This window comes from Camellia sinensis, unplaced genomic scaffold, assembly GCF_055761805.1.
Source record: "Camellia sinensis isolate YWXY unplaced genomic scaffold, ASM5576180v1 Unanchor1, whole genome shotgun sequence".
In the NCBI taxonomy this organism is placed as follows: Eukaryota; Viridiplantae; Streptophyta; class Magnoliopsida; order Ericales; family Theaceae; genus Camellia; species Camellia sinensis.
In genome coordinates this window covers 15,598,851-15,624,083 of record NW_028128987.1, presented here as the reverse complement: position 1 = coordinate 15,624,083, position 25,233 = coordinate 15,598,851, and the positions used below count along the sequence as shown (strand labels likewise).

General features: G+C 35.7%; 2 long non-coding RNA genes across 2 annotated transcripts; both read left to right on the top strand.

Annotated features, from left to right (window-relative positions):
- Positions 1–15,091: 15,091 nt before the first annotated feature.
- On the top strand, positions 15,092–15,932 carry LOC145814341 (uncharacterized). The gene is made up of 2 exons (XR_014357645.1): positions 15,092–15,232; positions 15,333–15,932. It is a non-coding gene; the product is annotated as an uncharacterized LOC145814341 (long non-coding RNA).
- Positions 15,933–17,670: 1,738 nt separating this feature from the next.
- Positions 17,671–18,520, top strand: LOC145814275 (uncharacterized). The gene is made up of 3 exons (XR_014357614.1): positions 17,671–17,790; positions 17,878–18,309; positions 18,401–18,520. It is a non-coding gene; the product is annotated as an uncharacterized LOC145814275 (long non-coding RNA).
- The last annotated feature ends 6,713 nt before the right edge of the window (positions 18,521–25,233 follow it).

Here is a 25,233-nt window from a genome sequence, read left to right as displayed (position 1 = left end):
AAAATGAAAGTTTTTGGCGACTAAAAAATAGATAGCCAAAAAGGAGTGCCACATTTTTAGCGACTAAATATTTTAGTCGTTAAAACAAAAAAACATATTTATTAAAAATTTTGGGCGACTAAATTTTTAGTCCCCAATTGGCCCACTTTCGACGACGAAAAAAAATTAGTCGCCAATACCTTTCCTATTGGTGACTAATTGTTTAGTCACCAATTTAGGACTTTCGGAGACTAAATATTTTTTTGTCGCCAATACTTTCCCCGACAATCTTCTCACAACCAAGCTGGCAATCAAACTATTTAGTCGGAAAAATTTTTCGGCGACTAAAATCTGAGTCGCCAAAAGTGCAATTTCTTGTAGTGTATTAAGATTGATCACATATTAAATGCTCATACATATAAAATTGAACATTTTAAGTTTGCTCGATTAAAATAAATTAAAATTTTATTCGTTGTTCAAATATAAATTTTTGAACACATTAATTTTGTTCAACTCTATATTCTGGAATATGACTAATTTGATGAATTCTTTAAATTTCTTTCGGAATTCTATACACACCCAATGTAGCAATGTTAAAACTAATTGTATTGTTGACTACAAAAGTGAATTTGTTACTAAGGAGGTACACTCGTGTTTCATCATCTTTATCATTAAAATACACTCATGAATCAAGGATTGGAATGGTAATATGAAATGACAATGAAAGATGATAGTTCAACACAATGAAGGTCAAAATTGACGAAGATGGAGCCGAATGAAACACTCCGTCTGCAATTTGAAATGACGAGATAATGAGATGAGAAACGACGAGAGTTATGGAGATCAACACCAGCGAAAATGGAAGCCGAATAAAACCTCCGCCGGCGATGGAGATCAGGACCGACGAAGATGGTCTCTATTTTGAAGATTGTGGGGGGTTTTATTGTATGTAGTAGTGAAGATGAAGAATTTTTAGTGTGTGTAATAGTAAATATTCAAATAATTAGTGGTGTGTTAATATAGGGTTAATAATGGAAAGTTAAGGTGTGAAATAAGATATTTTTAAACCCTAAAAATTATTTTATGTATGTACTAAATAATAGTGTACACTGAGAATATTAGTGGTGTGTAAATAGAATCACACAATCATTATTTACTATTATTGTAATCGGATGGTTATTCTATGAATTTATACTTCATTAAGTCCTAACTAAGACTTTTTAGACCTTCAAGTCCCATTAAAATTTTAATAGTCATAATTGCCCTTCAAACCATAATTGTTCATCATTTATGATTATTTATAAAAAAAAAATGATGATTTGACATTTATTTTAATTTTTAAAACTTTAAAATATTAATTTTCAAATTGAAAAAAAAAATTATATGCAAAAAAAAAAACTAATTTTTTTTTTGAAAAAATTGAATTATTTTTTTGTGCAAAACTAAAAATTTTGTGTCTATAAAAGGCGCAAGATAGTGAAATGTTGATGTGCAAAACTGAAGAAAAAAAATGAAAAAAATGAAAAAAAATTGATAATGTTATTTATTTTATTGGATAGTTGAATTAAACCAATAAGTAGAAGGGTAAAAACGTTTAATCTCATGTTTTTTTTTATTATCAATTAGGGAAATAATTATTTGGGACATTATTATGCAAAATTGATAATGTTCTTAGTTTTTAAAATTGAAAAAAAATGATAATATTTTCAATTTTTCTAAATGAGACTTATTGGTTCCAAAAATCTTAGATAAGACCTAGACTACCATAACATTTATAAATAAGATTTTTAAGTAATTAACTCAAAGAATAATCATTTAATTTCATATTATTTTATTTCAATGAAACAAATGATATACACTAATTAGGATATAGATGAACTATAACATATTTAGAATATAAAATTAATTATAAATGCTGCCACGGCACTTTTACCATATTTGGTTAGCGCGGCTTGGAATAAAAGAAGAGAAATTACTTTTGACCACCGGCTTTGCTTGAGAATAAAGTTTACGATTCAATCTATTGACTTATTTTAGTTATATGATTTTTTTATTTTTTACATATATATATATTTTTTTTTTAATAAATTAAAAAGCCTGTTTACAAGTCCCTTTCCAAAACAATCCTAAATTAACCACGATGAGGAATAAGTTTCTTTTAAATTCAAATATAAGTTTGACAGAATTGGAGTAATCTATGGAATTCATTAAGAGTCTTGTTTTAATTATTCAAATCGTTCATTTTGTATGACTGTTAGTGCACATCATCTATAATAAAAAAAAAGAAGACAAATTTCACTTTATCATTTGTACTTTTGCCCATATGCAGATTATCCTAATGTATTTAGAAATAACCGTATAACCCTTATGGTTATGAACTGAAGTGTACTATTAGATTTTCTTTAATAGCAAGAGTAAAACATATGCCAGATTTAAATGGGTAACATGTTCATTTTCAAATTTTAATGAGATAAATTGCACATGGAATAAAATACATGGGTAAAATGCATCTTTCATCACAGACAAATGGCAAAAATATGCCATATTTCATACATTTAGATTACTTATATATAAGGATATTTTAGTCTTTTTCATTAAAGTTCTGTTTGTTTCGATGTAAAATATTAGGGGTTGCTAATTACATATACCTTAATTCTTTCGACTCCCTCTTTTTCATTTTTTTTAATTCCAATTTTATCCAAAGATAAAATTTTATTTCTACCCTTATCTTTAACCCTCTAACTAGGAGTGTAAAAATGGCCCGCGGTTCGTGGGTGGCCCGAAGCCCGCCCGTCGCCCTTGGTGGGCTCAACCCGTTTAGGCTCGTTTGGGGCCAAGCCTAGCCCAAGCACTTGGGCCTGGGCTTGGGCCATGGCCATCATTTTGAGGTCCGGTCCTGCCCGAGGCCCAATGCCTTTTTTAATGAAAAATAATATAATTTTAGTAGAAAAAAGTAAAAAAAACCAAAAAAAATGGTCAAGCCTGCCCAAGCTCGGCCCAAGCCTGAGGCCAAGCCAAGGCCCACCGGCTCGCTCAATGCCTAAATAACCTTTGGCCTAGGGCTCGGACTGGGCCTAATTTTTTGGCCCAGGCTGGCCCTAATTTTGGCAGGAGCCCAAGAGGCCCAACATGGGATGGGCCAGGCTTGGCCAGATTTACACTCCTACCTCTAATCTTAATTTTCCAAACCTTAACCCTAATTCCATCACATCCACCTTCCTTGCTACCACCGTCGGTTATTTAACTACTGTCATTGTTGTAGCATCGCCATCACCCCCCAACCACCGTCATCATTGCATCACTCTCTCTCTTCCTCCTCCTTATTCTTTCCACCACCGCGGCATTGCCATCACCACCATCGGTCACACCTTTTTATTCTTCCTCTTCTCATTCTTCTTTCTTTCTCATCTTCTTCTCATCTTCTCTCGAAACACTAACCCTAATTTTATCACCGCCCACAACCACCACCATCGACCACACCTTTCTTCACCCTCACCACTAGTCACATATCTTTTTCGCAAGTTCTTTGTGAAACCTTAGTCGCCAAACCCTAGTGAGACAGAAAGATCGAGCACCCGCGCGCGCCCGCGCTCAAGAGAGAGAGAGAGAGAGCGATGCGACGTAAAGGGAGAGGAGGGAAAGGGATTGGATTTCGCACTTGTAGAGGGTTTCACAACGAGAAGAATAAGAAGAAGGTTGGGTTTTGGGTTCACGATTGATGAGGGAGTTCGCGACGGGATGGGTGATAACTATGGTAGATAGTAGCGACGGAGAATGAGGCTGGGTTAGGGTTTTACAGGTGAAAAAGAAAAATCGGCTGAGGGGGTGGTTGGACTGGCAGCTGGCGAGGAAGGGGTCTGCTTGAAAAAAGAGGGAAGGGAATGAGTGGAAGATTGATAAAGTTGGAATTATGGTAGGGGTGAAAAGAAAAATAGGTAAAATGTAATTTTGGATAGAGAAGGACCAAAGAAATAGAGGGGTGTCTCTATTTATACACCACATTTTATCTCAAGGCAAACCATTACTCAAGGCACACCTTTAATTATTTTGATAGATAAATATTTTGCTCAATACACACCACAATCTTCCATCTTTACCCTTTCTCACACACCACACCCACAATCTACCCACAATCTTCCATCTTTACCCTCACTCCGGTGAGGAATCTGACAGAGATGAGGAAAGCGATGTCGGTGAGGAATCAGGCGAAGAATTCGAAGCCTAATGATCAGCCTCGGTGGCCTGGGAGATCATGGGAAGTGAATTTTCTAACAAGGAGTTTGGATTGTACTGTTGAGAAGAAAAATTGGATGGATCTAGAGGTGTAGTTAGGGCATTGCAACAATCCATGATTATCGAGAGCACCAAAACTTCATTTAGTGGTAGTACAGAATCGAACTAAGTGCAGTTGTTTGATTGTTTTTAACCAACGAATAGTGTTTGTTTGATACTTAAAAACCGAATATTTGGAGAAAGTTTGACACTATGAAACCGAACATGTACAATTTGTTCGGTTGTAGGCAGTCGAACATAAATTTATTATTCGACTCTAGATAACCGAACTAATACAAATGGTTTACTACTTAGCAAGTAAACCAAAACGAAAAAAAAAAACCCTTTCCTTGCTCCATTGTTCCGAATGAGTATTGCCAAATGAATATCCAATCAAAATCTTAAATAATACGTATATTTTTGGTTATTTCTTTAAAGGTTTTTAGTTTTTGTGTTAGGGTTTTTAGATTATTGAGAGACAAGATACGTAAGTAACACATTTGAGATTGTTGATGTATATTGTATTTATTATTGTCCTTTATGGTAGTTATACAAATAGTGTGTATCATAGCTTGTCCTTTATAGTCATTTTACCTAAAGTTAAAAATGTAATAAAAAATAAACTAATTAATGGCGTTTCTTGAGAGAAAATATGGTGTGTTTCCAGGAGGAAAGTCCATATTGTAAATTGGTAGCAGGTCTGTAAAAGTAAGAAGCATGGGGGTTTAGGTATTAGACAAGTCAGAGTCCAGAACTCTGCCCTTATTTCTAAGCTTGGTTGGAAAATTGCCACTAACTCTGAAGAGCTGTGGTGTGAAGTTCTCAAAACTAAGTACCTCAAAACCCATTCTCTGTCCAATTGGCCCACTAGGAGACAAGCCTCACGTACTTGGAAGAGCATTATAAAAAACAGAGATGTCTTAGATAGAAATATTAAATAGGATGTTGGGACTGGGGAACATGTATCTTTTTGGACTGACTGGTGGTGTGGTGAACAACCATTATGCATGACAACCCAGGGAATTCACACTGGTGACCTAACCAAAGTAAGTTCCATTCTTGATGATGATGGTAACTGGAACCTCACTTCTATTCATAACCTGTTACCACAATAGACCATAGATACCATTCTTAGAATCTATAGACCCAGGTATGTTATATATAATGACACCCCTCATTGGAAAAGTTCCCCCACTGGTAAGTACTCTACTGCAGCAACCTATCAAGCTTTATCTAACCAAGAAACAGATGGAGTTAACTGGCAAAGGATTTGGAAATTAAAGGTTCCTCATAAACTGAGAACATTTCTCTGGCTTGTCATGTATGAAAGACTTTTAACTAATCATATGAGGCTCATAAGGAATATGTCAGACACAGATATCTGCCCCTGATGCCATTCATTCAAAGAAGACATGCAACATCTTTTCAGAAGCTGCACTAAAACTCAGGCAATTTGGTTGATTCTGAAGAATTCTACTTGGTGGCAACACAACAACAATGCCACCTTTCAAGATTGGATTAAAACCAATATCCATAGCAAGGACCAAGTCAATAATGTTCACTGGTTTACAGTTTTTTTGACAGCTCTATGGATCATCTGGAAAGAGAGAAACAAAGAAGTGTTCGATAATTTCACACAACCTCCTCACACCAGTGTTAACTCTATACTACAAAAGGCTATGGAAACTTAGGAGGCTTTCCAAGCTATCCTCCACCCAAATTTTAAAGATCCTAAACTAATGCTCTGGTCTTGTCCTATTGCAGGTTAGCTTAAGCTCAACACAGATGGATGTTCCAAGGGTGATCCTGGTCAATCTGGATTTGGAGGGTTGCTCAGAGACGAAGTAGGTACCTGGGTTTGGGGATATTATGGCTACTTAGGTAACTGTACAAGCCTAAAAGCTGAGTTATAGGGCATATACAGAGGTCTCACCCTAATCATGCAGAAAGGAATGGCCAACATTCAAATCGAAACTGATTCTCAGCTGGCTATGAAACTCATTAAAGACGGAGTTGCTACAAATTCTCCATATCGGGCACTCATTGAAGATGCCAACTTCATCCTCCGAAGATGCCAATGCACTATTGCCACAATTCCCAGGGAAGCAAATCACACTGCAGATGCTATGGCAAATCTAGGAGTAAATCAACAGGAGCACCTCCTTTTCCTAAAATACCCACCCAGCTCTATTTCCTCTTTGTTAGCTACTGACAGGATCAATGTTGGTTTAAGAAGGGATTCTAATATCCCATGACTTTAGCCTTGTAATCTGTTTTATCTCTTTACTTGAATCAAAAAAAGAAAAAAAAGAAATAGAGGGCTCAAAGAAAAAAAGTAGGGACATTTAACAGCTTTCAAAATGTTTTAACCAAAAATATTTTATCCAATTTACAATGTTTGGTTGAACAAAATCCATGTACAAAAATATTTTCCACCGAAGAAGCATAAAATGACTTTAGTTCGTAAGTCAATTGCTGGTTGTTCAGGTTGGAAAGTTCAAGAGCAGAGAGACTCATGTTACCTTGTCCCAAGATGTTGAGATTTGATTTGAAATTTTTTTTTTGAATACCAACCAAATATCTGAAAATAAAATAGGTGACTATTTTTTTCATAAAATCCTTTTACATAAAAAATATTTTTTTTTTTTTGTAAAATATTTTATGTCAAAACAAACAAAACCTAAATCATTAACAGGCTTACTGATACATTTCAGTCCACAACGTACAAGAAAATTATGTGGTTATTTCTAAATGAGAGAGGCGTGATCCAAATAAGGTCAAGCCATAAGGAATAAAGTTAAATTTACTCACAAAAAAAAAAAAGATCAATCCAATAATCATAACTTTTTTGTTTTATCCCGTTTGTTTATGAAAAAATAAACGATAAATATGTTTCTAAAAATAAGATAGATAGTTGTCCGAGTGGTCTATGTAGTTATTTCTTGAGATAGTGAAAATGTCAGAAATTTAGGATTTGAATCGATAGAGTGATTACGGTTATTTCTTTAAAATTTAAACTTGTTAATCATTTATCGTTTGCAAAAATAAAAAATAAATAAAAAAATTATCTATTCATTTGAACACCCTTTTCAAAGATGAAATAGACATAATCGTAATAATTTAAAGGATGAAAGTGAAATTAATCCATGTACAACTAAATGAGAATTGCTTAGCTCCATACCTCTATACTCCATATTCTTCCAAATTTTATTTTGTGGGTCTTATCCTGAAATTAAAACAATAATCTAAATTATTCATTTCGGACATCTCGTATTGTATACTATTTGTATACAAAATAAATTTTATTCATTTCGAACATCTCGTATTGAATACTATTTGTATACAAAATAAATTTTATTAGATATTGACGAATAAATGAATAAATTACATTTTATGTTATAAAATAAACAGATTAAGGTTTAAATTCATAGTTGCTATCTATTTTTAAAAAACCAAAATACTGCAAATTTTTTTTTTTTTTTGGTGTGTGTGTTAAGGCCTATTTTATCAACTAAGGGTTCGTTTGGAACGTAGATTGACTTTTTAATTTTTGGCCTATTTTAGTCTGGGGCCTTTGGGATTGATTTTTTGATTTTTTTGATTTTTGTGAAAGAAAAAATAAAATAATTATGATTTAGATGTGACATTTTATTTTATTAGATTAAAAAACTTATTTTATCTTTTTGTGACTATTTTAACCAAAAAATCTCTGTTTAACTTATGCCAAATGAGGGTTAAGTTAAAAATCAACTTTTTGGTTTTTTAAGTTTTTAAAATTATATCATTTTATTTTTATTTTTTTACATATTTTTTTTAAAAAAATTTAAAAATATTAAAAATTTAATTTTTAACCAAAAATATAAGTGATATTTAATGAAACGGTGGTGCTATATGCACTAATTAATGTATACATTAGTGTGCCAATTAGTGTTATATCATTATTATTGACCCATCTATTATACAAATTATAAAGAATAATACTATATGTACTAATTATTATATCAATTGATGACGTGACATAATTTAAGAGGTTTTTGGGAGGCTTTTCCCAATATAAGCCCTTTTTCCATTGTATTTCCAAAACTAGGCCAACTTCTGACGGAATTCCAAAACTAAGTTAAAGCGCCATTACTATTCGCGCTTTTACTGTTAGGAGCGCAAAAGTAGATGAACAGGAAAATCGCTATTACAAATAGCGACTTTGATTAAGAAGTCGCTGTTACAAATAGCGCTTCTAGCGTTAGTTTTTGTCCGGATAAAAACGCTTTTCTTAACAGCGCTTTTTACAAAATTTTGTTCCCAAAAAACGCTATTTCTAATAGCGATTTTAACAAAAAAAATTTCCCAGAAAAAACACTATCTCTAATAGCGATTTCAGTTCAAATTTTGTTGCCAAAAAAACGCTATTTCTAATAGCGATTTCAGTTAAATGAAAACGCTTTTTCGATCAACGTTTTTAAAGTCCTCATATATACGAACGAACCCCCCCTCATTTGCATACGTTTTTCAGATTTTCAGACTTAGGTTTTTCGCTCTCGTTCTCTGCTCTCTGCTTTCTGCTCTCGCTCTCGCTCGCTCTCTGCTCTCGCTCGCTCTCTCTCTCTGCTCTCGCTCCTCCATCTCAGCTCGCTCTCGCTCTCTGTCTCTGCTCTCTCTCTCTCTCCGTGGTATGACATTAACCCTAATTTTATGTATTTAGTTTTTGTGTTTGTAAATGTGTTGTATTTTTCTGTCAATGTTAGGGTTTTACATGTGAATTATTAAATGTGTTAGGGTTTTTATCATTGTGGTTATGAAATTAGGGTTTGGAATTTTTTGGAATACGGGTTAGGGTTTTTCTGTCAATGTTAGGGTTTTTAAATGTATTTGAATTTTTTGGAATCAGGGTTAATTTTTGAATTTTTTGGAATTATTAAATGTATTTTTCTGTCAATGTTAGGGTTTTTATCATTGTGGTTATGAAATTGAATATGGTTATGAATGTTTATGCTTTGTCCGTGTGGTTGTGGTGATGAAATTAGGGTTCGATATCAGATTGTTCACATTATTAGGATTGTTCAAATTAGGATGTCATTTTAGGGTTCACATTATTAAGTGTTGTAATGCATTTGAATTTTTATGCTTTTGAATCATAAATCGGGTTTGGAATTTTTTTAATTTTTTGAATTTGTTAAATAAATCATAAATATGAGAATTGAGAATTGAGAATTGAAATTTGGAATGATGAAATTCGTAAATCATCAATTCATATAATTGATAATTGTTAATGTGATATTATGAAATTCATATAATTGAGAATTGAGAATTGAGAATTGAGAATTGAAATGACGAAATGTTTATATTTTTAAATTTGAAATCAGGAATTAGAATTTTGAAATTATGCTTGTGAATCAAAATGTCTATATTTTGAATATTGAATAAACCAACGTACATTTGTTGAATTGGAAATTATTTTTTTTTGCTTGTGAAGAGGAATTAAAAGGAAATTAGGGTTTTAAAAGTAATTTTTTTTAATTAAGAATTGCGATTAAAAAATCCGAAATTCATATAATTGATAATTTGTAATGTCATATTATGAAATTCATGTATTTGAGAATTGTTGATTTGAAATTATGAAATGTCTATATTTTGAAATTTGAAATTTGAAATCAGAAAATGGAATTTTGAAATGATGCTTGTGAGTTTTTTTTTTTTTTTTGCTTGTTAACAGGAATTAAAAGGAAATTACGGTTTCAAATTATGGTTTTAAAATTAATTTTGTTTAATTAAGAATAAAAATAGTAAAAATTGTAATTCATTTAATTCGTAATTGTTAATGTCATATTACGAAATTCATGTAATTGAGAATTGTTGAATTGGAATTATGAAATGTCTATATGTTGAAATTTGAAATCAGAAATTGGAATTTTGAAATTATGCTTGTGAATCAAAATGTCTACATTTTTTGAATCAAATTATGGTTCAGAAATTGTTAATGTCTAATTTCTACAAAATATAATTATTAAACAAAAAAATATTTAATTTTGAATGTATTTGATTATAAAGATATTTAATTTTCTCTCCATGAAAAGATCATGTTCTCTCAAATAAAAGATCATGTTCTCTGAAATATTTAATTTTGACTCTATTTGATTAAAAAGAAATATTTTTATTGGTTTCTTAAAATATTTAATTTTGACTCTATTTTATTAAAAAGAAATATTTTTATTGGTTTATCAAAATATTTAATTTTGACTCTATTTTATTGAAAAGAAATATTTTTATTGGTTTCTGAAAATATTTAAATTTGACTGTATTTGATTTTTAAAAAAAAATTTGGTTTAATTTCGTTTGGTTTATTTCACTATATTTGGGGTCAGGCAGCCAAAATATGATTAAAACATTTAATGAGCTGAATTTGTAATACATATAATAGTATTCTAGTACAAATTAAAATTTTATGAGAAAACTGAAGAAAATTTGAAAAAAAGTTTTTGAAATGGGTATTGAACGAACTGACTTATCGTCTTTTTCACTTTGTGATTGTCCACTACCATTGAAAAGGAAAATCTACTTTGTAATAAATTTAGAGTAGTTACAATATATGCATGAAAAGAGTAATAAATTATTTTAATTAATAGTCCATAGCAATTTCGTACGTAAGAAGGGGAAAAAAAAAATTGGCACTTTGATGGGTAAGCATGTGTTTTGTAATACCAAATAATTGGTACGGATGGCCCGATAGATGCACATGGATAACTATCCAAAATGTAGTCCATACATTTAACCACCAACTTCAATTTAATTATCTGTAATTTTTGGCCATTATAAATTATTTCTGTAATTATTTTTTTGTTTTTGTATGTGTAAGAAAAAAAAGGAGTAAATAAATTTAATTTTTTTCTAACTTTTCAGAACGATCCAAAATGATCCAAAATCAAGTTTTCTTACTTTTCAGAACGATCCAAAATGATCCAACATGGAAACACTTCAAATAATTTTTCAGTTTCTAGTATCCAGGTTTCAACTTTCAGTGGCTCAATAACACCTAGAAAAGTCAGAGGTTTCATCTTGTTAAATTTCTGAGTCAACCCGATAATGTCATTAATTATCAGTTCCACTTGCACTGAAGAAGGCGAAAGAGGTAGTTGTTGTCTCTGTTGTTATCTCATGGACTCGGTTAAAGCTTCTAACATTCTTTCCATTCTGGCATCAAAGGATTCAATCACATCATCACTTCTTGTTCTCTCCATTTGCTATAGGTAAATAGAGCACTAATAAACATAGGCAAATAGCTTGTTTATAGTTTTGACAATGCTCAATTTCATTTCATGTCTAATTGTTTCAGACATGTCGTATAATTTCACATACACTAACACATGCTGATGTAATGCCCCTAATTCTTTCTAGGACATCTTGTAGCTTATATGGACTCATGTGTACGGTATAACTCGTGCTCTGATACCACTCTATCACGACCCAAACCCGCTACTATAGGTATGACCGGCCAGTAATCCTAAGATTACCGAAGGCCACTTAAATAGATTTACAAAATTAGGGGTTGGCGGAAGCAAATATCATAATTATTCTGTCCATAGAGGTGTGCAGACATATATGCATGAAAAGAGTAATAAATTATTTTAATTAATAGTCCATAGCAATTTCGTACGTAAGAAGGGAAAAAAAAATTGACACTTTGATGGATAAGCATGTGTTTTGTAATACCAAATAATTGGTACGGATGGCCCGATAGATTCACATGGATAACTATCCAAAATGTAGTCCATACATTTAACCACCAACTTCAATTTAATTATCTCTAATTTTTTGCCATTATAAATTATCTCTGTAATTATTTTTTTGTTTTTGTATGTGTAAGAAAAAAAAAGGAGTAAATAAATTTAATTTTTTTCTTACTTTTCAGAACAATCCAAAATGATCCAAAATCAGTTTGTTGTTTTAATTTTATAAGAAAGCCTCTATGCCCTCTACAAAATATACGAGGGTTACTAGTTCACATAGGAAATAACTTTGTCATTAAGGTCCGTAATGGCACAAGTTGGAGCAAATCAAATTAACTTATATTTTCCATAAATCTGAACAATTACATCACCAGGTTAAAAAAATCTCTCTCAATGTTTGCACCCTGTATTTTATATTGTCCAAATCAATCGCGTCACCCTCTACTAAATATCTCTCAACCTATTTTATTTTTCGCCACTAATTCGAAAGAATTAAGACAACAAGTATACTTCTTGTTATGTGTTTTTTAGATTAAGACAATAGAGCAATGACAACAAAGAACATTCACGTTGAAAAGATAAGAGTCTTCACATATGAAGTAAATGAGACACAATATATAACTCCACGTATAGATGAAATCTCAGCTGTTCTGTTATACGAATAAAAATAAGTGAAAAAAATGAGAAAATAAACAGTAATAATCAAGTTGAGACACAAATATATAGTTGACAAAATACAAATTGAATTAATGTTTCACCTCTACAGTTCCTTCAACCCTGGAAAATATAAATTGATAAAAAATTAGAGGGTTGCTTTTATTTGTGGCTTCTGCAAATTTTAATGTTTATTTTACAAGTACAATTCGATATATGTATATTGTTGATATTTTAATATTTATTGTTTCATTGAAGCAAGTATATGGCAACTGTTCCAATTATCTTTTACTGGGGGGGAAACATAATTCGGGATCCCGATGAAGGTGTGTCATATGATGCTGAGCCGAAAGGGATATATATGGTGCAACTTGGCACCACACTTGGCAATTTGGAGGAGATGTTTATGTCCAAGGTCTCAAGTTACGGGAAAACAGTCCGATTGATCTTCAAATGTAGATATCTTTATCGCCAGTGGCAAGCAACCAGCAAATACAAAATATTACCGATAAATGACGATGAGGCGTTGAACACCGTTTTAAGTATCGGTGGAAATTTCGAACCACCAAATTGTTTGGAAGTGTACATTCAGAAAGAGGTTGTACAGAATCTTCCGAATGTAACACAGATGGATTCGCATCCGTTCACTACATTGCTGACACATGGGGTTGACACGACAGCATTTCAGTCTCCTATGTATGAATCAAATGAATGTTATGCAGCTGGCTACACACAACAGACATTTCATGGCCATGGTGGAGAATCAAGTTCACATGGTGGATACGAGACTGAATTTCACAATAACACCCAAGATGTACCCACCTATAGCCATCATACGACTCCAGTTGAAGTTGCTGGTAATATGGCTGAAACGGTTAATTTTGTGCAGTTTGCTGACAGTGACATGTACGGTCCTGATGTCGCCCTAGACAATGATGAGAATGAAATGTGTGATGAAGAAAATTTATTGGGCGGATCAGATGATGATGATGATGAAGAAGATGATGTCGACGCTCCCGTTGATATTCAGAATGCCCCCATTCCACCTAGACCTGAAATCCCTTTCTTTGAAAACATTCACATGGGTGGTGATTTTGACATTAGTAACCACGATGTCGTTCCCCGTAACCGAATCTGGAATGCTGAAAATCCAGAGTTGGACAAAGGGATGGTTTTCGTTGATAAGAAGCAACTCGTACATGCTGTGAAATTGTACCATGCAACAAATAATCAAGAGTACAAAGTCATAACCTCCAAGCGAGACGTTTGGGTGTGTGCTTGCAAGCACGACTGTAGATGGTGGTTGCGTGCATCTCTTAGTAAGAGACATGGGCTTTTTGAAATAAAGCAGTATAGGGGTCCTCACCATTGTTTATACCCACGAACGAACAGGGACCACACAAATATTAGCTCCAGTTACATTGCTTCTCATCTTTTGGGACAAGTTGCGGTGAGTATACAAAATAAATGTTTACATTTATATACACATTGTTTATTTAAAGTGTTCACACCAAAATTGTGTCTTTAAAGTGTTCACACCAAAATAATCTGACTCATAGGTATTGTTGTATGCAGAACGAACCTGATATGCCCATTAAGAATGTCATCGAAGACATAAAAAAATCCATGAACTATACTATACATTACAAGAAGGCGTGGCATGCAAGGGCAAAGGCAATTCGAATGGTATTCGGAGATTGGGATGAATCATATATGATGTTGCCTAAATTCATGTATGCATTACAAACATCTAATCCTGGCACCATCGTGTAATGGAAGCATAGATATACCGGAAATATAACCATTATGCCCGTCTTCCACTTTATTTTTTGGTCTTTCAAACCCGTCATCGATGGATTCAGACATTGTAGGCCTGTTATAACCATAGATGGTACATTCTTATACGGGAAATACACTGGTGTGTTGCTTGTAGCAACGATTGTCACCGCCAATGGCAAAGTACTACCGCTTGCATTTGCTATTGTCGACAAGGAGAGTTTGGAGTCTTGGTCGTTCTTCATTTCAAATATCAAGGAACATATTGTCATGGACCGACAGGGAGTGACTTTGATATCCGATCGAGCTGAGAGTATTTTAGCTGCTGTGAGGCGGCATTGGTTGAATCCCTCGCTCCAATTTGTTGGATATCATCAGCACTGCCTTCGACATGTTTGTAGTAACTTTAACACTACGTTCAGAAATAAGGAGCTGAAACAACTTCTATGGAAAGCAGGAAGTGCCCATCAACGACGAAAGTGTAATGGTTACTTACAACAAATACAGGCTATTGACCAAGAAGCCATCACTTGGGTTTACAAGATGAATCCTGAGGAGTGGGCCCTTTCGTATGACGGTGGACATCACTGGGGGGTATTGACTAGCAATGATGCAGAGTGCTTCAATAGCGTCTTGAAAGGTGCAAGGAACTTACCTATCTCAGCTATCGTTGAATTTACATTTCGGCGGCTTGTAAAATATTTTGACGAGATGGGAGCCCAAGCTGAACTAGATGTACGAAATGAGTTCCAATACCCTAGACAGATGCAAAAAACTATTGAGGATGGCATCGCAAGGGCAAATACTTTCAAGTTGATATCATATGACAGGTTAGTTTGTAATATAAATTAAATTATTGTTATTATGTTGTCAATTTAACTACACCTAAAAACATGAACTTCATTAGTTTCTATTATAATTTTTTTATAGGCCACGCCGCGTGTTTGAGGTGCAAACATCTTTTCGCCATGGACGAGGTCGCAATACACAAATTGTGCGGATGAATCAACCCACGTGCAGTTGTGGGAAATATGAGATACGACACTATCCATGTTCTCATATGCTCGCTGTAATGTCTGAATGCGGTGACAATCCATTCGAGTACGTTGATCCAGTATATAGGCTTCCTGTATACATGAGGGTTTGGGAAACTAAATTCAATCCAATACCGTATCAAGATTATTGGGCTGATCCGCAGTGGACTTTAATGCCTAATGTACTGTGTCTGCGACAAGTGAAACGGGGTCGTGCATCTATGTCTCGTATTCCGAATGAGATGGACATATCAGATAGGCGTTTGACCGCTCGTTGCAGTGAGTGCCAGCAGACAGGTCATGATAGGCGAACATGTCCGGCGCGACTTGGTCGATGAAGACTATGTAATACTTACATATTGTAATAGATCTTTTTGTAATTCTTTATTTGTAATAGATCATTTTCTTTTCTTTTGTAATTCATTATTTGTAAACGGGGTCATACATGTAATAGAACATTTTTTATTTGTAATAGATCATTTCTGTTGTTTAATTCTTTATATATTGTAATTGTTTTATTTGCTTGACAAAATTTACAACTATCATAGTTTTTATTCTCTACTTCATTCAAAATGTTTATTACAGAATTTTATTTAAAATCACATAGTTCTTCTTTCATTTTAAGATTTTAATATTTCGACTGATTCAAGCATTTTGTACATTTAGAATTTATGAATTACATGTACGTAATTTACAAATTTTTTACTTTATTGCAAAACAAAAATTACAAAATCAATAATGAAGTTGTTGAATATGCCATAAATGTAACGAATTTTGTCAAATATGTCAAAATCAATAATGACGTTATGTCAAATATGCCAAAATCAATAATGAAGTTTTGAAAAAAAAATGATCATTCCATTTTGTTTGTAAATATTGACATACAAAAACTATCCACATGTTATTGGTCATTATTAAGCTTATGTAACTGAGATCGTAAAATGACTTTGTAAAAGATTTTTATATTAGTCCGAAGCATAGATAACGATAGGTTATGTTGAATTGCTTATCATATTTAATGGCACATAATATGCAAAATTTTGATTTTAGTTAATTGCTTTCATGTTAATGGCACACAAATTTATACTTTTAAAATAATCGACCACATTTATTTTCCAAGTCGTCATGTACATAATAATTTCAGCTTAATTGATATAGTTAAATTACATGCTCACCAATACAGTTTTTCAAAATGTATTTGTTTTTCAACTGTACAGGCTTCATGGCACATCTACCTGATGAGGTCCCCCTTTTGAGTCATCCACATCGAGCTGACAGTATATGGGAGGACCCGGTATGCAATAACGTTTGTTGAACTTTACGCGTACAATGAAAATACACTGCATTTTGTTTTTCATTTCCTTGATAATGCTATAATTTAAAATACTCATTCTGTTATGCAGGACCAGTCACGCACCGTGGTGGCATGCCGACGGGGAGATTCCGGCCTGTGGGATCGTCCATTGGACCATAGAGTCTTGCAGTGTCTACTACGCGCGGGATTCTATGGTGTATATCGTATAGGCCATATCAGACTGGACCACCCACTCATTACTGCTCTCATCGAGAGATGGCGCACAGAGACTCATACATTTCATTTCCCGACCGGTGAGGCCACCGTCACATTGCATGACGTATCTGTCCTATACGGTCTACGGATTGATGGGAGAGCAGTTACTGGACTTGACCCATCATTGACGACGGAGCAGTGGATAGCGCTATGTGCTGAGCTATTGGGAGTAGCACCTACACCTGCAGACTTACAGGCAGGTAGAGTGAGGGTGAAGTGGCTGTCGGAGCATTTTCAGGGCGATTTTCCAGATGATGCTGCAGATGAGTTAGTACAGCAGCATGCGCGAGCATATATTCTGTGGCTTATTGGGGGGTACTTCTCCCTGATAAGTCACAGAACCTGCTCAAGCTGATGTATTTGCCACTGTTGAGAGACATTAACGTCATCGGCCAGTACAGCTGGGGCGCTGCGGCTTTGGCATGCTTGTATAGGATGTTATGTCGAGCCACTCAGGTGGGTGTGACTCAGATCGGAGGACCCCTTGTCTTGCTACAGGTTAGTAAGAATTTTATTACATGTCAATTCATATTGTATGGCATATATCAGTATTGTAATTGCGTTCAAACTATTGCAGATTTGGGTGTGGGAGAGATTGATTCGCATTGCCCCGTCTAGGCGGCAACTAGTTGCTCCTGGTGAGGTTCCCATCGGGCAGGGAGACATGCAGATGCCGGTCGGACCTCGAGGTAGCCGATGGAGGGTTGACATGAGCCACGAGGTCGTATCGATCCACGTAGTGGTCGTGTATAGAGACCAGCTTGACCGGATGATAGACGGCGAGGTATCAAATTTAAATACCTAAATTTTAATTGTCATATGGAATGTATATGTTTATGAGCGATTTTTAATAGACTTATCGTTATTGTAGTTTATCTGGCAGCCTTATGCTGATGTCCTCCACACGCTCCCAGACTACTGCCGCCTAGGTGAGGATATATGGATGGCGAGAGTACCACTCATTTGTTTTGACGTGGTTGAGTGGCATCTCCCTGATCGTGTCCTCCGACAGTTTGGTCGGGTCCAGGCCGTGCCGGATCGGTGTGACACCGAGTGGCGGTTGCATGCGACGGATAGACGTGGCCGAGCCAGCACTGACTGGAGTCAGCATCATATGCGATACATACAGTTGTGGGATGCCCGTCGCGACACTATTGTACAAGCTGACTGGAGCGATGGGGTCCTCCCCTCTCCCGACCCTTACATGTTGTGGTATCGGCGACATACACACCTACTTGTCGGTAATCCGAGCCACCTGTCCGAGGCCGGATATCAGGGAGTTGGGCCTTCTCTCGAGTCATTGGTGAGTAGCGTACTATATCTCCGATAATTGTTAATATCATAATTGATTATTTTCAGTCAACTATAGCCTAATATATCTATTTTTTTTACAGGTGGTTCGAGCTGGGAGGTCATATCACTTGGCTGAGGACGCCATTTTCAGACGTGATGGACAGCTTGGTCTGCAGGCCCTTGTAGAGATCAGAGAGTTATTGTACGAGGGGATCCAGCATGCCCATCGGGTAGATCGTCATCATTTTGGGGACTACGGTGTACACACTGCAGCAGCTGCTCCAGACACATTAGTCCCGTCCACGTCAGTGCCTTCCAGTTCAGCGCCAGCCACAGCAGGTCCTTCGACTTCAGTCACCCCACCACATGATACCCCATACATTTCTCCATATTCCCCACACGTACATCTTACCCAGCATGCTGACCCTGACCCTGATTGGTCACCGCCCCGCTTCATACATGATGTTATTACCCCACCCACCCAGTTACATCCTACTTTTCTGGGGAGTACTTCGACCGCGCTCCGGTTCATGCATGATGTTGCTACCCCACCCACCCAGTTACCATCTACTTTTATGGGGACTACTTCGCCCGCGCCCAGGAGTACACATGATGCAGTTCTCACTGACATCTCACACATTGATGATGAGGGCCATATTGAGCCCCCCCCAGAGCGCGAGGGAGAGGTTATGGTCGTGGGGGACGTCGCGGCCGAGGTCGGGGTGCGGGCAGAGGCAGAGGTCGTGGTCCAGCTGCAGATCGTGATACAGTTGCACCAGACGAGGGAGTGGGAGTTTCACAGCTCACAGCAGTATCTGATCTACAGGCACAAGCAGGATCAGGGGCATCAGATGCAGGAGAGGGGGGGTCACACTCACACTCACAGGCTCCACAGGCAGTCAGTGGAGGGCAGCATGCAGAGGAGAGAGTGCTAGATATTCAGAGAGTGTACCGTAGGAGACCGAGGAGGGAGATCCACGGTCGGGGTTGTGGGACTGGGGGCAGGTTAGGGCATTAGCGGTTGCGATATGGACTATATAGGTTTTTTTTTTTCTTTTTTTTGTTTGTATATGTCAAACTTGTACAGCTGATGTAAGTGTCATACTTATTTATTCGCAATTATCATTTCACAATTTTTTATTCTTATTTATATTGATGAATCACACAAATCTGTTTCACATCTCTACCCCTCTCTCATTATCCGTAATTTAGGAGAACATAAATTACAAACGCGTTTGGTTTGAACAAAACGTGTAAAGAAGTTATAAAAAAATATGTTTGTTCAAGGCTAAAAATAATTGAAATATCTCGCTTCATTGATAAGTCATGGATAAGCATTACAAATTGCATGCATTACAGAAATGCCCTGGGCGTTCATCCAAACAATTTCATTCATTATCATCATCATCTGACATCTCAATATCAGATTCATACATAACATCCATGCTCCAGGCGTAGTACTGGTGTGCATCATCCATTAACCCATCTTCGGCACGCTCATTTGCGGTCTTCATTAGTTCGGACCTCTGCAAACGTTGGGTCATGCGATTAACCTCGTCGCGGATACAATGCAATGCCCTTTGCAACAACTGTGGAGTGTCAGTTGGCATACACATGGCTAACCGGCGAGGAAATTTAAAATTAACTTCACGGCATAGCTCAACGAGAACGTTTGCTCGAGTTTTGCGAAATTCCCACTCAGCTCTCATGGTATTGACGGTGGCACGTGAGTAATGCAAATTTGGATTTAATGGGTATTGAAATTCATCTCCATCTGCAACCCAATAGCGACCCATTGCTGAATATAGATCAACCACCGTATATGTCATGATCATATCGGTAGAAATAGCTGTAAAACTTTTGTTGTGGTATGCTACGATATTTATACCATATATACACATGGTAGCTGTATGTATGCAATTTCCTGTTCGATCACATGCATGCCACTGACCTTATCCAGTGCATACGGCTGTCAGGACTCGACTTTGTGCAGTCATGAACGAATCAACGGCCTGTAGCATCGGCTATTGTGCCGCAGATGCAGCGATGCCTGTGACTTTGTGCATAATTGCAATGGGCACAGTACGTAGGAGGTATGTGACTTTGTGCAGCGATGCAGGGATGCATCTGACTTTGTGCAGTGATACAGTGATGCGTGTGACTTTGTGCATCACTGCATCACTGCATGTGACTTTGTGCAGTGATGCAATGCTGCATGCCACTTTATGCAGTGATGCAGTAATGCATGTGACTTTCTTACTTTGCCATGCTTGTATACGTTGTGACTTTTTTCTTGACATTACGTGATGCATGTGACTTCTGCAGTGCAACTTACATGCTTTGTTTTTTCCGCACATTTCAGAATTCATCTAAGTCACATTATTACGACTGTGAAAAGAAGCAGAAAATGCTATTATGTTGGTAAAAAAATATGATGGACGATTGTGTAATGACAATAAAAATCGGATGACTGTGAAGTTCATTAACTGAAAATAAGATAAAATATAGGCACCAAAGTTGCAATCGTGTTTACCTAGCAGGTGACCATTTTATTATGTTGGTGAGAAAAACAATGATAGTTTATGAACAATATTACTTTAATACAAAGAAAATTTCATTTTTCGATTTCATTTATAATTTCTCGAAAACACTTATACGTACTGAAATCGTCAATTCCAAGTGAGTACTTATTGTATTACAAAAGTAAGCATGACAAAATAGTTTCATGTGCCGATGTGACAACTCACTGCATTTTGTTTTATTTGACAACGCACTGCTCGAATATGAAGGGATTGCATTGTGATTCTATGGCCTACAATTATTATTTTATCTTACAACCACGTCCGTGACTACATCACAGGTACACAAAGTCACGGGTAATCAAAATTACATGAAATGAATAACATCAAATAATATCACGTGTATCACTTATTCCATAGTGCCCTACCACCACTATGATGTGTATAAATACCCCAGTATGATGTTTGTTGAAGTCATAACAATAGTAATAGATATACAATTACTATTATTATTATTTTTTTTAATTTTATTAACAATGTCTTCAAGAGGTGCAGGAAGTTCATGCCGGCAAAGAAATCCGAAAGTGTGGCTGCTACCTCCATTTATGTATGACTACAAGAGCGAAAAGTACTCAAGTCCGAAGGATTATTATGCTGGTATCCGAGCAGAATGGGCGTTCAGGGTAACGGAGCAAGAAGGATTGTATAATGATCTACGTAACTTTGGGGCACCGGTACCTCATCGTCGTTCATTGACCATGGCTAGACGAAATGTGAGTGACTATGAAAAAACAGTTAGCAGAATTAAGAAGGAGAACAACAGGATGTTGATGCGGAGATGTCGACATTTCATGCTTCAGCTAGCCACTGAAATGGCAGAAGCAAGCAACAGAGATTTGACAATGGTTGAGCGAAATAATGTCTTCAACAATGAAAAATATCTCTTTGACTACTACATGTCAGATGACGAATAAGAAATCAAACACCGTTATCTTTCATATGTTCGTTCGTGGAGTGTAAGACAATGTTGTTGTTGGTGTAACGTACGGATGTATTTCAAGTATTTTTGTTATGAACCTGAAGTTTATGAAATAACTACATTTATAAGTACACATTTATGAGTTCATGACTTTCTTTATTGAATTGCAATTTGTTAATGAATGTTCTGGATTAATGAATGGATTAATGTATGTTCAATTATGTGAATACTTAAAACACATAAAATAGATCAGGCAACTCGGAGAAAAGGTTCCCTTAACTGGGGCTGCTGAAATAGGGATGAAATTACAACGAATTTCAATCTCCATCAGGAAAGAAGAAAGGGTCACCTTCCAATTCTTGAAAGTTCAGTAAAAATTATGACTCCGGTAATGAATGAGGGGTTGACAAAAAACTAAACTCGGTGAATCGAACTACCGCCTTCAACAACACATAAAACATAACAGGTAGGTCGGTGAATAGCTTCCCAAATGACAAGAACAATTCAAATAGTCATACTTTCCAATGAAATATAAATAGCGGGTCGTAAGCTTCATAAGCTTCATTTTTTCACACATTGAGTAGTCAAATCGTGGAGAGACTTGTCAGTATATGCAGATAGATTGTGAAGTCATGTGACCTAGTGCACAGTCTTCGGTTTTATTGATTTGTTTATTACAGTGACAACTCATCTCTTATTTACATATGTGGGATTCTCAACTCAGAAAGTCACATGGCAACAGTGAATTCACTAATTTACCTTACTGTCAGCATGCCTTTATTTTGTCTGTATATGCAGATGGATTATGAAGTCATGTGACTTGGTGCAGAGGCTTTGGTTTTCTCGATTTTTTGCTCGATTTTTTTTATTACAGTGACAACTCATCTGTTATTGATATATGTGGGATTCTCAACTTAGAAAGTCACATGGCAACAGTGAATTCACTGATTTACCTTACAGTCAGCATGCCTTTATTTTGTCCTTATATGCAGATGGATTGTCAAGTCATGTGACTTGGTGCACATGCTTTGGTTTTCTCGATTTTTTGCTCGATTTTTTGTATTACAATGACGACTCATCTGTTATTGATATATGTGGGATTCTCAACTCAGAAAGTCACATGGCAACAGTGAATTCACTGATTTACCTTACAAACAGCATGCCTTTATTTTGTCCTTATATGCAGATGGATGGTCAAGTCATGTGAATTGGTGCACAGGCTTTGGTTTCCTCAATTTGTTGCTCGATTTTTTTTATTACAGTGACAACTCATCTGTTATTGATATATGTGTGATTCTCAACTTAGAAAGTCACATGGCAACAGTGAATTCACTGAATTACCTTACAGTCAGCATGCCCTTATTTTGTTCGTATATGCAGATGGATTGTGAAGTCATGTGACTTGGTGCACATGCTTTGGTTTTCTCAATTTTTTGCTCGACTTTTTTGTTACAGTGACAACTCATCTCGTATTGATATATGTGGGATTCTCAATTCAGAAAGTCACATGGCAACAGTGAATCTACTGATTTACCTTACAGTCAGCATGTATTTACCTTACAGTCAGCATGCATATATGTGGGATTCTCATTTATCCGTTCATAATCAACTATATAAACGAGTAAAGGTGAAGACACAACTTTACAACTCAAGGTGAAGACACAACCTTACAACTCATTTCGCCCTACGAAATTATTATTCATTTGTTTTAAAAAATTAGCATGGCTACATGGTTCATAGGAGGGAGTGGGGGTCGCAGAGGTGGTAGAAACTTGCAAAGGGGTGAAAGTTCACGACGAGGAGGGGGAAGGGGAAGTGGCGATGCTGAAGATGAAACACCATTTCCTTTATTGGATGCCTCTTGTGCTTATCATGATAGGTTTGGGAAGCGACATTTTGTCATGCCCAAGTACTATCGAGATCCATGTGGTTTGATGGAGGATCCATCAGAAAATCAAACAGGATATGGTTATGCAAAGGCTAGACTTCTTAAGTGGCCCGCACTATTTATAGAGCGAGTGCAAAATGAAAGATTATGTCGGGAAAGAGGACTGAAGGTGCCAAAAGCACGTTCTGTTGAGATCCAAAAGGAAGATCCTGATAATGTTGATCGACTATGTCAAACACTAGAACGTGAGATTTCTCAAATGGGTCGTAGATTGGCCCGCGATATGCAGCTACTCATACTTAAGAAGGATGCCCAGAAGAACAAAACAGAACCAAATGTTGCGGCTATCAAGGCTATCATGGAGGATCCTGAACTTGTCTCTGACGCTGAGCTTTCGGATTGTTCAGACTCTGAGCCACCTGCCGATTTAAGCGCGAATTAGGTGTTAATGTCTACACTTCGGCAATATAACAACTTGCATTAATATGTAATGTCTGTGTTAGAGTAAGTATAACTGTTATGTTTATGTTTATGTTTATGTTTATGTTTAAGTTTATGTTTATGTATTGTGTCTGTCAAATGTTACGGCTATTAATATGCAATATTAGGTCATGAATTAGGTGTTTGTCTATCTAACTGTTATGTTTATGTATTGTGTGTTCAGTTAAGAGTGTCCATGATGTATGTAATGTGTGTTCAGTTCATGGTGTCCATAATGTATTTTTGTGGGAGAATTATGTCTGTACTAGCTACGTAACTGAAAACTATTACATTTGCAACTTTAGTTATGTTGTTTTCATACCCGTATGAGTATTTTGTAAAGTACTGACTTCGTATATTATGTATTAAGTATTATTACAAAAATGTTGAGAAAATTTATTTTAGGAGCTCTCGCTGTGGCCTTTGTCTTCTTGGCCTACTCCGCGGTGGTCTTCGCGTCTCACCTTTCGTCGTTGCTCGTCGAGTTGCACAGTGTGTGGGTGTGCTTCGAACTGTACAGCATGCATATCACATTCTAACCCATAACAAAGACGATACAAAAAAATAAATTTTATAAATGAAAACGGGTACAAAACGGTTTTACTAAACTGGTTTACTAAACTGATTTTCTGAATTACATTCTCACCTTCTAACCCAAAACAAAAGAATAAATATATATTTATGTTTAAATGAAAACGGCTTTCGTAAAGCCAAAATAATTTTCTACATAACACCTTCCAACCCAAAACAAAGACAAAAGAAAAAAAAAATTTACATGAAAACGACTTTAGTAAAGCGAAAAAAAAAAATTAATTACACAAAACAATAAGCAAAAAAAATATTTACATGAAAACAACTTTAGTGAAGACAAAAATTTTTTTTAATTACATTTTCTAAATCAAAACAAAGACAAAAGAAAAAATGAAAAATGTAACATGACAACGGCTTCAGTAAAGCCAAATAAATGAACATGATTGGCTTAATAATATCTACATGAATATGATTTTGAAATTATATATATGAAAAATAGTATGTAATATTATGTAAAATTTATGAATTACACATTCT